A 14108-nucleotide genomic window follows, 5' to 3' on the forward strand; every position below is an offset into this window, starting at 1 on the left:
TCATTGTTTGTTCATGTTACGTCAAAGTGTATTAACTAATGTTAACAAATACACATTTTAATTTTAATATTAGTTAATTAGTTAATTAGTTTAGTATTAGTTAATGTTGAAATTAACATGAAGAAATATTAATAAATGCTGTAGAAGTGCAGGCCATTATCAGTTTATATTAACTAATGTAGTCAAACTAATGTTAACTAATGAAACCTTACTGTAAAGTGTTACCAAAATTTCTAGAGTAAAAAAGATGACTCTTTTATATAAGATGTATATGTAGCCCAATACAGTCATAAAGGACTGTGGAAAATTAAAAATCTTTTCAATGATGGCAAGCAGCCAAAAGTTATATTGCTAGAAAACACAGTTTAAATATTTGTAACGTAGGAGTTCCCTTACAAGGGAACTCGAGCTGCACCGGGACGCTGTGGAAATGCCCCTGCCTGATAGCGTCATGAAGCACATGTATAATCAGTCCAATGTTGTGACGAAACATCATAGGCTGGTGACGTCATAGACCAGTAAACTATAAAGCACACCTGAAAACAGACCACGCTAGTTTCTGTGCTTTCAACAAGCGCTCTCTGTATACTGTCTCTGTCTATTTGGTGTTGTCTGTCATTGCAAGCACAATATTCACACAGTTATATATATATATATATATATAAATGGCAAGCAAGCAAGATTTTAAGCGGTGTGTTGTTCCCCGCCCTCATCTCATCACAGGTGGGATCAGCTTTCACACATCAGCTTTCTGTTGCTTGTTTGGGAATGGGGCATACCCAGTCAGTTCTCAAGGGGGCTGACTGGGAGCAGTGCGAGAAGCTGTCCATGAGGACGCTCCGCTCCTGCCGGGCGTTCTTTGAGGAGGATGGTTCGGTGCGCGCTCCCTAGGGTGCGGGTCCCACTGCTGCCGAGGCACAGCGGCGACGCTAATCTTTGGGTTCGCAAATGGATCTGACAGTGGGGTTTGGGACGGGCCCAGCCCCATCTCAGCCTTCACCTGCCTGATCCAGTGCCTTATCTCAGGGAGAAGCACGCGCTGCGGTTTCTTTTCCCCGGGCTGAGGCACCAATGCTGCGATTATCCAGTTCTGAGAAACTGGATGTCGTCAGCATTGATGCAGGGTATTTTGAGGATTCACCATCTCATACCCTGCTGATGAGGAGATTTTGGAGGTTGTGACCTCCATCGCACTGTTGCCAAATTAAATATAGATTGGCCAGCCGAGGAACAAGATGAATATAAAAAGAAAAGTTTACTAGATGAAAGATATAGCATCTAGGTCACAGCCTCCTTGACAGGGTTTACCGTTTTTTCCTGACCTCCTCACTGAAGTATCACGGTCGTTGAAGAAACCGGTTTAATTTCGTGTTTTTAATCCACAAACATCTATTTATAGTAATGTTATGGGTATTAAATATGATGTGACGATGCCTCGGCCTGAAGCGACGCTCGCGAGCTATCTCTCTCATCATTAAAAACCCCGGCGTTACCCACCAATTAAAAGAGCTGGTGGGTAAAGCGTATTCGGAAGCGGGTCAGGCTGCGGTATGCTTGTATACAATGTCGATTTTGCAAGCATACCAAGCTGATCTGCTTAGGGACATGGATGATTGTGAGGAAGTCAGCGCTGACAGATCGGTCTCTCCGGGAAAACAAGGAGACGGCCAAAACAGTAGTCCGGTCTATGGCAGCCCTGGTGGCCACGGAATGACTTTTATGGCTGTTTTTTTCTGATATGAAAGATAGAGACAGATCTGTTATTTCTGGACGCTCCGCTTTCGCCTCGGCAAATTCTATTCGGCAAAAGCAAAAAAGCAAAAGCAAAAGCAAATCGTCGCCACTCGGGCTACTCCACAGTTGGGGGGATCTGGGTGGTGGTCGCAGTCAGCTGTCAACGTCTCTAAGAAGGCTTTGACAAATAAGTATGATAGCCTCGGCGTCAGGGCTTCTTCTAAGGGTGGTCCCCTCGGGGGAGAGATGGGTTCTCCTCTGTGCCCTCTGGGGGGCGACTCTCTGAGGAGAGTCACTGCGTTGTCAGTTCAGTTTTTCCCTGTCGGTTCGCCACTTCAGGGCACCGAGGTGTCAGCGTCCCCAAACGATCCTCCAAAGAGGTTCGTAAAGCAGTCAGTTTGGTTGTTCCTTGCCGGTTCACCGGTACAGGGCACCGAAGTGGCTGTTCGACCAACATCAGAGGCCAGTCTCGAAAGATTGGTTCCCTTAGTAGATATATCTCATTGGGTCCTGCATACAATAGAAGAGGGTTAAAGAATTCAGTTCGGTTCTCGTCCACCCAGTTTTCCAGGGGTCCTCCCTACGGTGGTGACCCCGAACAGGCTCTGGTTTATGGAGCAGGAAGTACAGACTCTTCTAAGAAAGAGGGCTATAGAAAGGATTCCTCCTCCCAGCAGGGAGTCAGGGTTTTACAACCGTTACTTCATTGTTTTAAAGAAGGATGGGGGGCTGCGTCCTATTCTAGATCTGCGCCAATTAAACCGCAGGGTTTAGAAACTCAAGTTCAAGATGCTTACACTCAAACAGATAGTGTCACAGATTCAGTCCGATGACTGGTTTGTCAAGATAGACTTGAAGGACGCTTACTTGCATGTATCCTTCCATCCTCATCACATGAAATTCCTAGGGTTGGCTTTCGGGGGCGAAGCGTACCAATATCGGATTCTTCCGTTCGGCAAGCAGGGGGCATGATTTATCACCCTCGCCCGGAGTTATAAAAACTGTGGGCTTGGCACCTGAGGGGGCCCAGGACATAGAATCAGGTCTCTCGACCGAGTTCTTGGAGACCATACTCCAATCCAGCGCTCCCTCCACAAGAAAACAGAATGCACTGAAATGGAAACTGTTCTCTGCTTGGTGCGGAGAACGACAACTGAATCCTGTTAACTGCCCTGTTTGTACAGTACTCGATTATCTCCAAGAACGTTTCTCTGCAGGGTTATCTCCTTCCACTTTGAAAGTGTATGTGGCGGCTATGTCTGCTTACCACACTCCTCTGGGTGGTGCATCATTGGGGAGAGATCCTCTCATTACTCGTTTTCTTCGTGGCATGTGGAACGAGACGCTGCGTCCCCCTGCTATACTCCCTGCATGCATGTGATCGACTTGCTTCGGCCATATTAGAAGCTAGCGTGGTCTGTTTTCAGGTGCGCTTTATAGTTTCCTGGTCTATGACGTCAACCGCCTGTGAATTGGCCGTAATATTAGAAATTCCGTAGAAAGGAGAGGTTCGACCATGGAGTGAAGGTCTGATGGCAGGCCCGAGTAACTGGTACTCGGAGCGTGCCTGGTTGCCATGCCCATCTTGGGACTCGATCGCGAAACCAGTGCTGAAGTGGTCTCATATGAAACAGTCTAAGCGGGGCTGCCGCTGCCAACGTCATTTGCCCCAGGAGCCTCTGAAAAAACTTCAGTGGAACTGCACTCTTGCTCTGGAATTGGCAAGTCAGCAGTGACTCGTAAGCTGCACGCATATGGCGGCCGAGTCGACCTTACCGAGAAAAGAGATCCTCTGCACGGGGGAGAGTTTGCTCTTTTCCCAGTTGAACCGAAGGCCCAAATGGGCGAGGTGCCAAAGCACAGATCCCTGTGTTCGCAAACCTGGCTTCGAGAGTGAGCTAGGAGCAGCCAGTCGTCGAGATGCGTTCAGGATGCGAACCCCATGTTGCCGGAGTGGCACAAGGGCTGCCTCTACGACATTCGTGAAGACGCAAGGGGATAGGGCTAACCCGAATGGGAGAACCGTGTACTGGTATGCCTGCGCCTCAGAGGCAAACCGAAGAAACGGTCTGTGTCAAGGAAGAATGGAGACATGAGAGTACGCGTCCTTCTGGTCGATCGCTGTAAACCAATACAAAGGACGAACACATTTGAAAATGTGTTAGGCTGTCAACATCTTGAATGGAAGCCTGTGAAGGGTTCGGAACAAGATGCACAGGTCCAGGATTGGCCGTAACCCACCGCTCTTCCAGGGTACAATGAAGTAGGGGCTGTGGAATCCGGACCTCATTTCGGGGCGGCCTCGACCGTACCCTTCGCCAGTAGGGTGACGACCTCCACACGCATGACAGGGGCATAGCCACCAAACACGGTATTTTTAAGGCGCAATACGTGAACGGCCCCTTACAGAGTAGGCAAATTACGATATTTTTGTCATCCTTGATGAAAAACTTCCTTACATCTGATGTGTGGTGTCTGTTGGTGACGTTCGCCATTTTGAATTAATTTATTTAGTCGATTGTTTCCAACAGCGCCGACTAGTGGTTGAAGTAGTCAATCTCTCGACTAGTCTGTGCAAGCCCTAGTGGGGAACCCTAGTGTACCCCTTGGCCGCGGCCTCATCGAGGGCAAAGAAGGGCGGAAGAGGCCACTGAGTATTTGCAAGAAGTCAAAGGAGACTTCCACGTAACATTTATAGCCTCTTACTTTTCACCAGAAATCTGTTAAAAAACATAATTTCTTTGTTTACAATAACCACTCAGAAATGCTGCGACAGCTAACAGATTGATGAGCAGCATTTAATAAAAGCAGTTCAACTAAAACAATGGAGTTTCTCAAATAACTTTTAACTAACAACATAATAGCAGTGATCAATTGGCTTCTCCTGCTCACTTTCTGACAGCTGAACCTCCTCCTCTGACCTTCACCTGGTAACCATGGCCACAAGACGAGGAAGCGACATTTATCTGTGCTCCTTGAGATCTGCTATCTTTCACTATCATGATCTTGAGGCAACATGTTTTTGAGCCACATTTATATTTTTAAGTCAGATTCGGCTTTTTGAAACAAAATAACTGGTCCCAAAATAACAGCCCTATACAAACTTTAAGAAGCAGTAAAGCTCAATGTGGCTATTATCACATTGACTGATGCACTGTTGATTTAAATCCACTGGAACAGGCTGCTTAAGAAAGACCAAGATGCTTGTCTAGAGAAAGAAGCACCTGCTGCTTGTGCAGACTTTGCTGAATCTATTCCAAGAGTTTCAAACAATAGGAGGGATTTTAGCAGCAAGATGGGGGCATCTTTATCTTTCCATCTGCACACGTCAGCTTTCTGCTTTTCTACAGCACAGACATGACCAATACAATAAAATAAGGCCTTACAATGATTGCCACCACTTTTGAATGAGCATTAGTTGCCTAAATACATTCAAAATGTATAAAGTCTCATGCTCACCAAGGCTGCATTTATTTGATCAAAATACAGTAAAAGTAATATTGTGAAATATTATTGCAATTGAAAATAACTATTTTATGTTTTAATATATTTTGAAATGTAATTTATTTATGTGATGGTAAAGCATAATTTTCAGCATCATTACTCCAGTATTCAGTGCCACATGATCCTTCAGAAATCCAACTAATATGCTGATTTGATGCTCAAGAAGCATTTCTTATAAATATTGAAAACAGTTGTGCTGCTTAATATTTTTGAGGAAACATCATACATTTTTTACGATTGTTTGATAAATAAAAAGTTTAAAAGAACAGCATTTATTTGAAATATAATTTTTTTGCGTATGTGCCGACACTTTTGATAAATTTTTGTCCGTACTGAATAAACGTATTAGTTTGGCATACTGTAAAAAAAAAAAAAAGTAAAGTATTGATAGACCTAGCCAATTAATAGAAGTGTTACCTTTGTGTCAATGCAAAAATTTAAAGGCAGACTTGCCAAATAACAGATTTTTAAGTAAGCTTAATCAATTGAAAATTAAGATATTTTAATATTTTAAGATGATTTTTAAGACAGTTCTACCCAAATTCTCATTAAAATAAAACATCTGGCAAGTTTTTATTTTATTTTAATTATACTTAATGGTGATTATCATACAGTAATTTAAACACAAATAAAAGGCTGTACAACAAATGATACCAGGATGTGTAAATAATATATTAAATAATTTATAATAACTCATACTACAGAAACCATTAAAATTAGTATTTTTGCCATTTCAATATGGACAATTGAGAGGAAAATGTGCTTAATTTTCATGAATATAATGTCACAATAGGCTTCAATTTCTTTAGACAAATGATTTTCTTTTTATTATTTTTCCTTTTGATTTTAGGGTCAATTATAACCTGGGCATGTTCTTGACAGGTTTTGTGAGATTCACCTGACTATATTTAAATAACAGCAATCTACAAAAAATAAACAACTGTATAAACACCAAGCATTCGCCATCAACTGTTTGAGAGAAACAGCATCTATAATTTTAATGGTCATTTAAGAAACTTAATTGTGTGCTGATTTTGCTCTTCTTTGTTCAGTGATTGATCATCCTGTTACACAGATCAATACTGGATACTGAATGCCGGCCCCTCTTGACATTATTGATATCCAATGTAGTTTATATTAGATTTTCTTCCAACCCCCTTCTGTTATGACAGAGAGAAGACCAGCACACACATGGTCATGTCAAAACATATTAAAAGAAAGAAAGAGTAGATTTAATATCACTAAGGGGAAGGGCCTTGTAAAACGGTTACCGTGGTAACAGGAAAACTAAAAATAAGAAGTCAATCAACAATGAAGGGTCTAAGTCACATTAATCTCAGCTGTGTTATCTATCTAGGAGATGTCAAGCAGCTTTCAGCAGAACCTTTGTGTGCTCCCTGCAGGTTACTGGCCCACAGAGACAATGGGTTTCATGTATAACCATGGACAAGAGCTTTAGAGTAAAGGACTGCATAATTATTGGCAACCAACAAACAGCAAACAATCCTTGGCTCTCTTTTCAATCAGTCCTTTGGAACATGTTGAATTTAAACTCAGGATGAATAGGCTTCAGGAAGAGGAGTGACGGTTGCCGTCTTAAAACCTGACGAGCCAAAATGCAACCAAGGAAGCTGGTTAGCTGAACCCATTTTATTTGATAAGCATGTCTATGAAGTTATGAGAGCACTGTGTAGAGTTTTGAACTGATGAAATACTAAGCAATTACTTAACATGACATTTTGAATAACAGAAGCTTTTCAAAAACCTAGACAGTGTGTGAAAATAGTTGATGGGTCTGGATTATGTTTTAAATATCTGCAACATATTCACAATGATTTACGATGATTTGGGCAACATTGTGAATAATAATATCACAATTTCAATGATTTAATGAAATAAGCCCTTGTTCGTCAATTTTAACAGAGTTAAACTTACTCTGAGGTCCTTAGTCAAAATGTCATAAATGTGAAGCTTGGGAGCACAGACTTAAGTTTTGTCTTATTTCAAAGAAGGCCTTGCAGATTGTTGTTAAAGCAAAAAAAAAGTTTACAAATTGAAACAGAAGAAAGCTATAGAGGTTTTAATTCATGAAAATGATCTATAAGCAATATTTTATATAAAATGTATAATTAATAAAGCATGTTGAACTCAAAAACTGCTAGAAAATCAAAGCCATTAATCTAAACAAGTTGTATTCAAAATTTGAGGTTGACATCTCAAAAAAATAGCTTTCAGTAAGATTTTGTTTAGGTGCAGTACAAAACTTTTTCTACTAGATACCAGCAAAGCTCCACGGGTATAGGATTTCTGATTTGCATTACAGTGTAATTTCTCTGTCTCTCTCAAACAATAGATGCACAAACACACACACACACAACTTTTTTAGTACACACATACAAACACTCTGACATCCATACCAACACACCCACACAACTTTAGCGGCATAATTTATCCAATTGGCTCTATAATACACCGAAGCGAAAAGTAGGAAAAAAGCGAGTATTTGCTTTATAGGAAAACCATGAGAGAAAGGCGCCATCTGGTAAAATTGTTTTTCATTTTGAAGCCTTGCCAACAGAATGAAAGTCTATGAAGGTGTTAGTTTGCCCATAAAATGGAAATTCTTTCATCAATTACTCACCCTCCTGTCGTTCCAAACCCGTAAGAGTTTCATTCATCTTTGGAACACAAATGAAGATCTTTTTGATGACATCTGAGCGATTTCTGTCTCTCCATTGAGAGTATACGCAACTACCACTTTGACGCTTCAAAAAGTTCATTAAGAGATCGTAAAGGATGACAGAATTTGAATTTTTGGGCGAACTAACAAAGACTGCATCATTTTACAGTTAAATGGCCCGGGGATAAAGAAAAACATAGTCACTACTTCTGTTTCATCATGACATTAAATAGTTTGAATTTATTTGGCTACAGTGGCATTTAGTGTAAATTTTCCTTCCTTTGTGAAAAAAAAAACACCATTTAAAGTAATTTTAGAATGAATACATAAACTGACACGGAGTATCATCAAAGTGTCTAAAAATATATCAAGACTTGTTAATCAGTAATTTTCTAGTTAAATCTCCCAGCAATAGTTGGTAGTTCAACCCACCAAAAGGGCAGCACCAGATCAGAACCTTGACTCCTGGAAAGTAACACTATTCCTCCTCCACCCCTCCAAAAAAAAGGGAAGCCAGTCAGTCAAAACCTCTTTTAAGTGAGAGAAAGAGATGTCTCCTTACATGCTACGTGAAGACTGGCTGATGGCAGCAATGTAACAGAGGCTATTCTTATCTCCTCCAGATTAACTTCCAATTGTTTTGGGCAAACAAAGGCTGCATCTTAGGAAACCACCCCCTAAAGGTCCAGATGGTCACCGTCCAAGACCCCTGACCTAAAGGCTCCGCCAGGGGACACAACTGCACATGCCTCCAGCACCACAAGGCCACCCAGCAAACCTTGCCTTTTCAGCCAATCAAACAAGGACTCACACTTTCATAAGCTCTAAGCTCGTGCTGATAAAGTGGCAGCTTAGCCAGTTGGTCTGGCTCCCTAATCACCCTAGAGTGGTAAATTAGAAGCAGGAGGAACCAGATTGAATTTCCACTAAAGACTGATTGCACAGAGAGTGTATAACTTAATACCTGACCAATGCCATGTTGATTAAAACCTGACCTCACTTGAGCCTCGGTTTCTCCCAAGGGTTCTTCTTCAACTTATCTAAACACCTTTTTAACACAACTTTTTTAAAGCTGCTTGTTTCAGACGCTGGGATCCTTCTGAAGTCTGTACAGAGACGCAAACTAGCTGTTTAAACGGGATGCGTCAAAGTGAAAGTTCTTACATTCTCTTCAATTTGTCCTGTTGTTGACAGACTCATGACTGCCTCCAGAGCAAGAAATTGGCTGCATCCGAAATTGAAATCGCATACTTCCCTACTAGTAGGCGAAAAACAGTACGTGACAAAGAAGTTGTGTCCGAATTCCCAGTACTCAAATAATCAAAAATAACTGGATGACGTACTTCTTCCGGCGAGATTCTGAAGTGTGCATAAGATGACCAAGAGGATTCGTGAATGGCAGTGAAGTAACGTAACTGACGCTGTTAAGTCACATGACAGTGACAACATGGCGAATGTAGTAAGTCCAGATTACATTTATACTACACATACTCATACTATATAGAACATACTTTTTTAACAGTCGTGACGTAATTACTTATTAAAAATAAGTACCTCTTCAAGAGATTATGTGATTTCAGATGCAGCCATAGAGACAGAGCGGGTTGCGTCATGATCTGAAAACCACGCCCACCGCGGGGGGAAACAAACCAACCGTCTCCATTGACTTTGCATTGCGAGAAGCTGCCTCCTTGTCATTTCTGACTTATAACAAAAACAAAACAATGTCTAAAAGCTGCTATGTGACAAGGTGTGCAGCAAACAAGCTAAAAAACCCAGGAATAAGTTTTTATAATCTGTCGACCCCAAAAAACGAGCGTTTAAGGACACAAAAGTGGAAACAGGCAATTGAAACAGAGCGCAAGGTGTCATATTACTCTGAGAACTACGTCCACTGGAGCGGGGAACGTAATCAGCGACAGGATAGCATAGCTTACAGAAATATATATAAAACTGACATTTGGATATTTGACTTACCAGTGACAAAATGTTTACTGCACACGTAGTTTATTATTTAGTGCATACTGAGTGTCAGGATCCCACAATTTACCCATTCGTTTCAGCCTGTTTCCACTTTTGCGTCCTTAAACGCTCGTTTTTTGGGGTCGACAGATTATAAAAACTTATTCCTGGGTTTTTTAGCTTGTATGCTGCACACCTTGTCACATAGCAGCTTTTAGACATTGTTTTGTTTTTGTTATAAGTCAGAAATGACAAGGAGGCAGCTTCTCGCAATGCAAAGTCAATGGAGACGGTTGGTTTGTTTCCCCCCGCGGTGGGCGTGGTTTTCAGATCATGACGCAACCCGCTCTGTCTCTATGGCTGCATCTGAAATCACATAATGTCTTGAGGAGGTACTTATTTTTAATAAGTAATTACGTCACGACTGTTAAAAAAGTATGTTCTATATAGTATGAGTATGTGTAGTATAAATGTAATCTGGACTTACTACATTCGCCATGTTGTCACTGTCATGTGACTTAACAGTTAACAGTTAACAGTTAACAGTTTACAGTTAACAGTTACGTTACTTCACTGCCATTCACGAATCCTCTTGGTCATCTTATGCACACTTCAGAATCTCGCCGGAAGAAGTACGTCATCCAGTTATTTTTTGATTATTTGAGTACTGGGAATTCGGACACAACTTCTTTGTCACGTACTGTTTTTCGCCTACTAATAGGGAAGTATGCGATTTCAATTTCGGATGCAGCCAATGTCTTGCTCTGGAGGCAGTCATATACAAATATATTTGCCCGTGTGATGTCACAGAACCCGCAATATCAAAACAAGCTGTTTTTGGAGCTTGATTAAATAAATGCTTTGTTTATAATGAGACACGTTTTAAGCTATGAAACTTGCAGAATGTTTTAATGGTTCAAAGACCTTTAATAAATCAAAACATGGAGGCAAATTTGATTTCTCGTCATGACCCCTTTAAATCGAACAAAATGTTTTTTTAACACTGATAATAATATGAAATGTTTCTTGAGCATCAAATCAGCATATTAGAATGATTTCTGAAGGATCATGTGACACTGAAGACTGGGGTAATGATGCTGAAAATTCTCCTTTCACAGGAATAAATTACATTTTATAAATTAAGTAGGCCTACATATATCAATAAGGTCAGTTTTAGAGAAACAACACTGGTTGAAAATGTTGTTTTATGCGGATTTTTTTGTATTTTGTATCCATTCAAGCTAGGACATCAAAAAAGTGGAATTTGCTTAATGAAAAATAAGTCAGTTGTATGATAGCAATGACAGCTTTCTGATTTTGACTTTCAGTTTCATTACCAAATGCATGTTAAGCAGTCCAGCTTTCTCATAGCTGGCTTTTGACTTAGGCTCCGAAGTGTCTGTGACCTCTAAGGCCACTGAGCAGAAATGTTCAGGGGGTGGGAAAGAATGAGGCCGTGAGGACAGAGGAATGTGACCAAAACATTGCCTTTAAACCTTCAGGTCATGGGACCTTGAAGGACATCAGATGAATGTCCAGTTTAGATGGGAATGTGGTCAAGATAGACTGGTTTATAGACACTGCACCAGGAATGCAACCTAGGATTCCGTGAGGATCACTGACTGAATATGACACTTTAACACCTATATGTATAAGACATCATTCAGTTCATGACTTTATAACAGCTAACAAAAGACTGAAATAAAAAGACGCACTGATTAGAACTCACGTCTAACTTAAATCCAAGATCTTAAATCCAGTGATAACGGCTTTAATAGCTTTCTATTATCATCAGTGTTATTTGTTACAAAAACTCAAATGTACCTTGCAATGTGACATGCTACAATATTTTCTAATTCTTTTATAATTATCACTGTACTTGTGATCAGTTTTGTGGCCTCGTATTAATTAGGTCAATATATAGAGTATTTGGTTAAAAGAAAGTCAGATAAAGTTTATTTTATTTTATAAAATGATGACCAGCCACAAAACCTAAAATAAACTCTTAAAAATAAAGGTTCCAAAAGTTTTTTTTTTTTTTGGTAGCAATGCAGTTTAAGACCCATTTTGAGTTCACCAAAGAACCCTTCTTTGAAAATTTCTTAAAAGAATAATATATTTTCTTTGTGTTAAATATTTTAATAGTCTGAAGAACATTTTTCCAGTATAAATAACTAATTCTGTTTTACGGCTCTCAACAGGCTTAAAAACATAATACAATTAATTACAGGTAATATACAATAAACAACTTTAAACCTATTTTTTTTGAAAGCTCACCCGTATAATAATGACAGCAGCGAACCAAACAAACAGAGCCAGAGATAAACAAACAACAACTGTCCATCGAGCTCTCAGTTTTGACGAAAGTGTCAAGCACACCCATGATGGTTTACGCTTTTAACAGTTTATCTTTGATTTTTGGTTTTCTACAGCAACAACTTTATGACCCCTAGTGTGATTTCATTTGACGTATGTATGAGCCCTAAACACAAGGTCGTTTAATTAACTGTACGCTATTTCATTCACGTGTTGATTATTTCATTGACAGACATAAAAGTTTAGCAACATATTGGAGTAAAGTTTGCGTTAGCCTAACTTAATCTTTATGTTTTCGGTCTTGTAAGCATCTGTAAATAAGTGTTTTGAGCCAAATGATATGCTATCAAGCTTCATTGCTGGTTAGTAAATATATTGCGTAAATGTTGGCAAACACAGAAAGAAGAGTCAAGCCTTTTAGTTCAGTCAGTAAGAATGCACATTTTGACCAAACTCTGTTTGTTTGGCAATAATCCTGACTCAACCTTGAACGTATCACGCATGGGAAATTTAAATACCACAGTTTCTGAATAGACTATCCGATGAGCGGGTATGTGGTAACTTACCGAATTGATCAGATGAGAGGTTTCGTCCAGATGTAAGAGCTCGGATTTCTCTTCGCTTCTCTTCATCAGATTTCACTTCTTCATCTTGGCTCTCGCGCACTGACTGTCTGACTGACTGCCGCTGGGGAGCTCGACATGACGTCAGGAGGACTGACTGTACGTTCTGTCACGTCACGTACATCTACCCAAAACATCCAGCTCCGGGAAACAAACAGGGACAAACTGAGGTTTTAGAAGTGTTATTACAAAGATTATTCGTAATAATCTAACTTTTTACATTTACAATACTCGGAATACGTCCAATGCTTAATTATGCAATAAAGTAAAATAAATAATCGTGCCTCTTTCATAATTTAGCTAATATCAACAAATTATTCGATTCCCGTCTTGCTTTATTAATAAAGAACGTTTTAGTTGACTCTGCACTTACTAGACCAGCAAGACAAACTATTCATTTAGGCTTTATTTGGTAATGTAATAATGTAAATAATAATAATAATAATAATAATGTGTACACATTCTGGTGGCTTTGTATTTTGTTTTATTTGTCAACTAGCAAACAATAAAAATCTTTTAATTATGGATGATACTTATTTTATAGCATATAAGCAATCAGAATAAATCAAATAAGTCATTAACTGCTGTTCCAGGCAAACTCTGGAATACAGAGATTTTGAAAACTTTATAAAATGACAGAATCTTGAATCAAGATGTACACAAAATTCTTATCATGGTATACAGTGCTGGTCAAAAGGTTGGAAAGATTACTATTATTACTATATTATATATATTTTATAATCTATTATAAAAATTTAAATAAGTCTCTTATGCTCATCAAGCCTGCATGTAGCCTATTTGATCAATAATAGGCCCACAGAAACAAAACTGTAATATTAAATATTATTACAACTGAAAACAATTTTCTATTTGACTATACTTTAAAACATAATTTATTTATTATGCAAAGCTGAATTTTCAGCAACATTAAGCCAGTCTTTAGTGTCGCATGATCCTTAAGAAATCATTATAATATGCTGATTCATTATCTATCTTGGAAACAGTTGTGCTGCATAATATTTTTTGGAACCTGTGATACTTTATTCAGGATTCATTGATGTATGATACTGTATGTGGTAGGTATGTCAACTGAATATCATTCATACTGATGTAAAATCAAACCATAACAGCTTAATCAAATACAAGGGCCACTTGATAAATTAGAATCTTTCATACAGACGTGAATATAGCGCCCACTGCTGGAGCTCTATACATTAAAGTTGATCGTTTCTTTCAAGTAACCGCAGACACGCATGAACTACTAAAATGTATTAGCTTTTATTTTATAT

General features: G+C 39.3%; 1 protein-coding gene across 1 annotated transcript in view; it reads right to left on the bottom strand.

The window, feature by feature from the left end:
• The window catches only part of greb1l (GREB1 like retinoic acid receptor coactivator), a 63999-nt gene extending 51124 nt beyond the window's left edge, over window positions 1-12875 (bottom strand). Inside the window, exon 1 of the mRNA XM_077216392.1 lies at window positions 12759-12875. The gene's annotated coding sequence lies outside the window, so the exon portion shown is untranslated. The remainder of the gene's footprint in view (window positions 1-12758) is intronic.
• Between the last annotated feature and the right edge of the window lie 1233 nt (window positions 12876-14108).

This window comes from Siphateles boraxobius, unplaced genomic scaffold (genome assembly GCF_051911475.1).
Source record: "Siphateles boraxobius isolate OS27281-9 unplaced genomic scaffold, OSU_SipBor_1 1, whole genome shotgun sequence".
Taxonomy (NCBI): domain Eukaryota; kingdom Metazoa; phylum Chordata; class Actinopteri; order Cypriniformes; family Leuciscidae; genus Siphateles; species Siphateles boraxobius.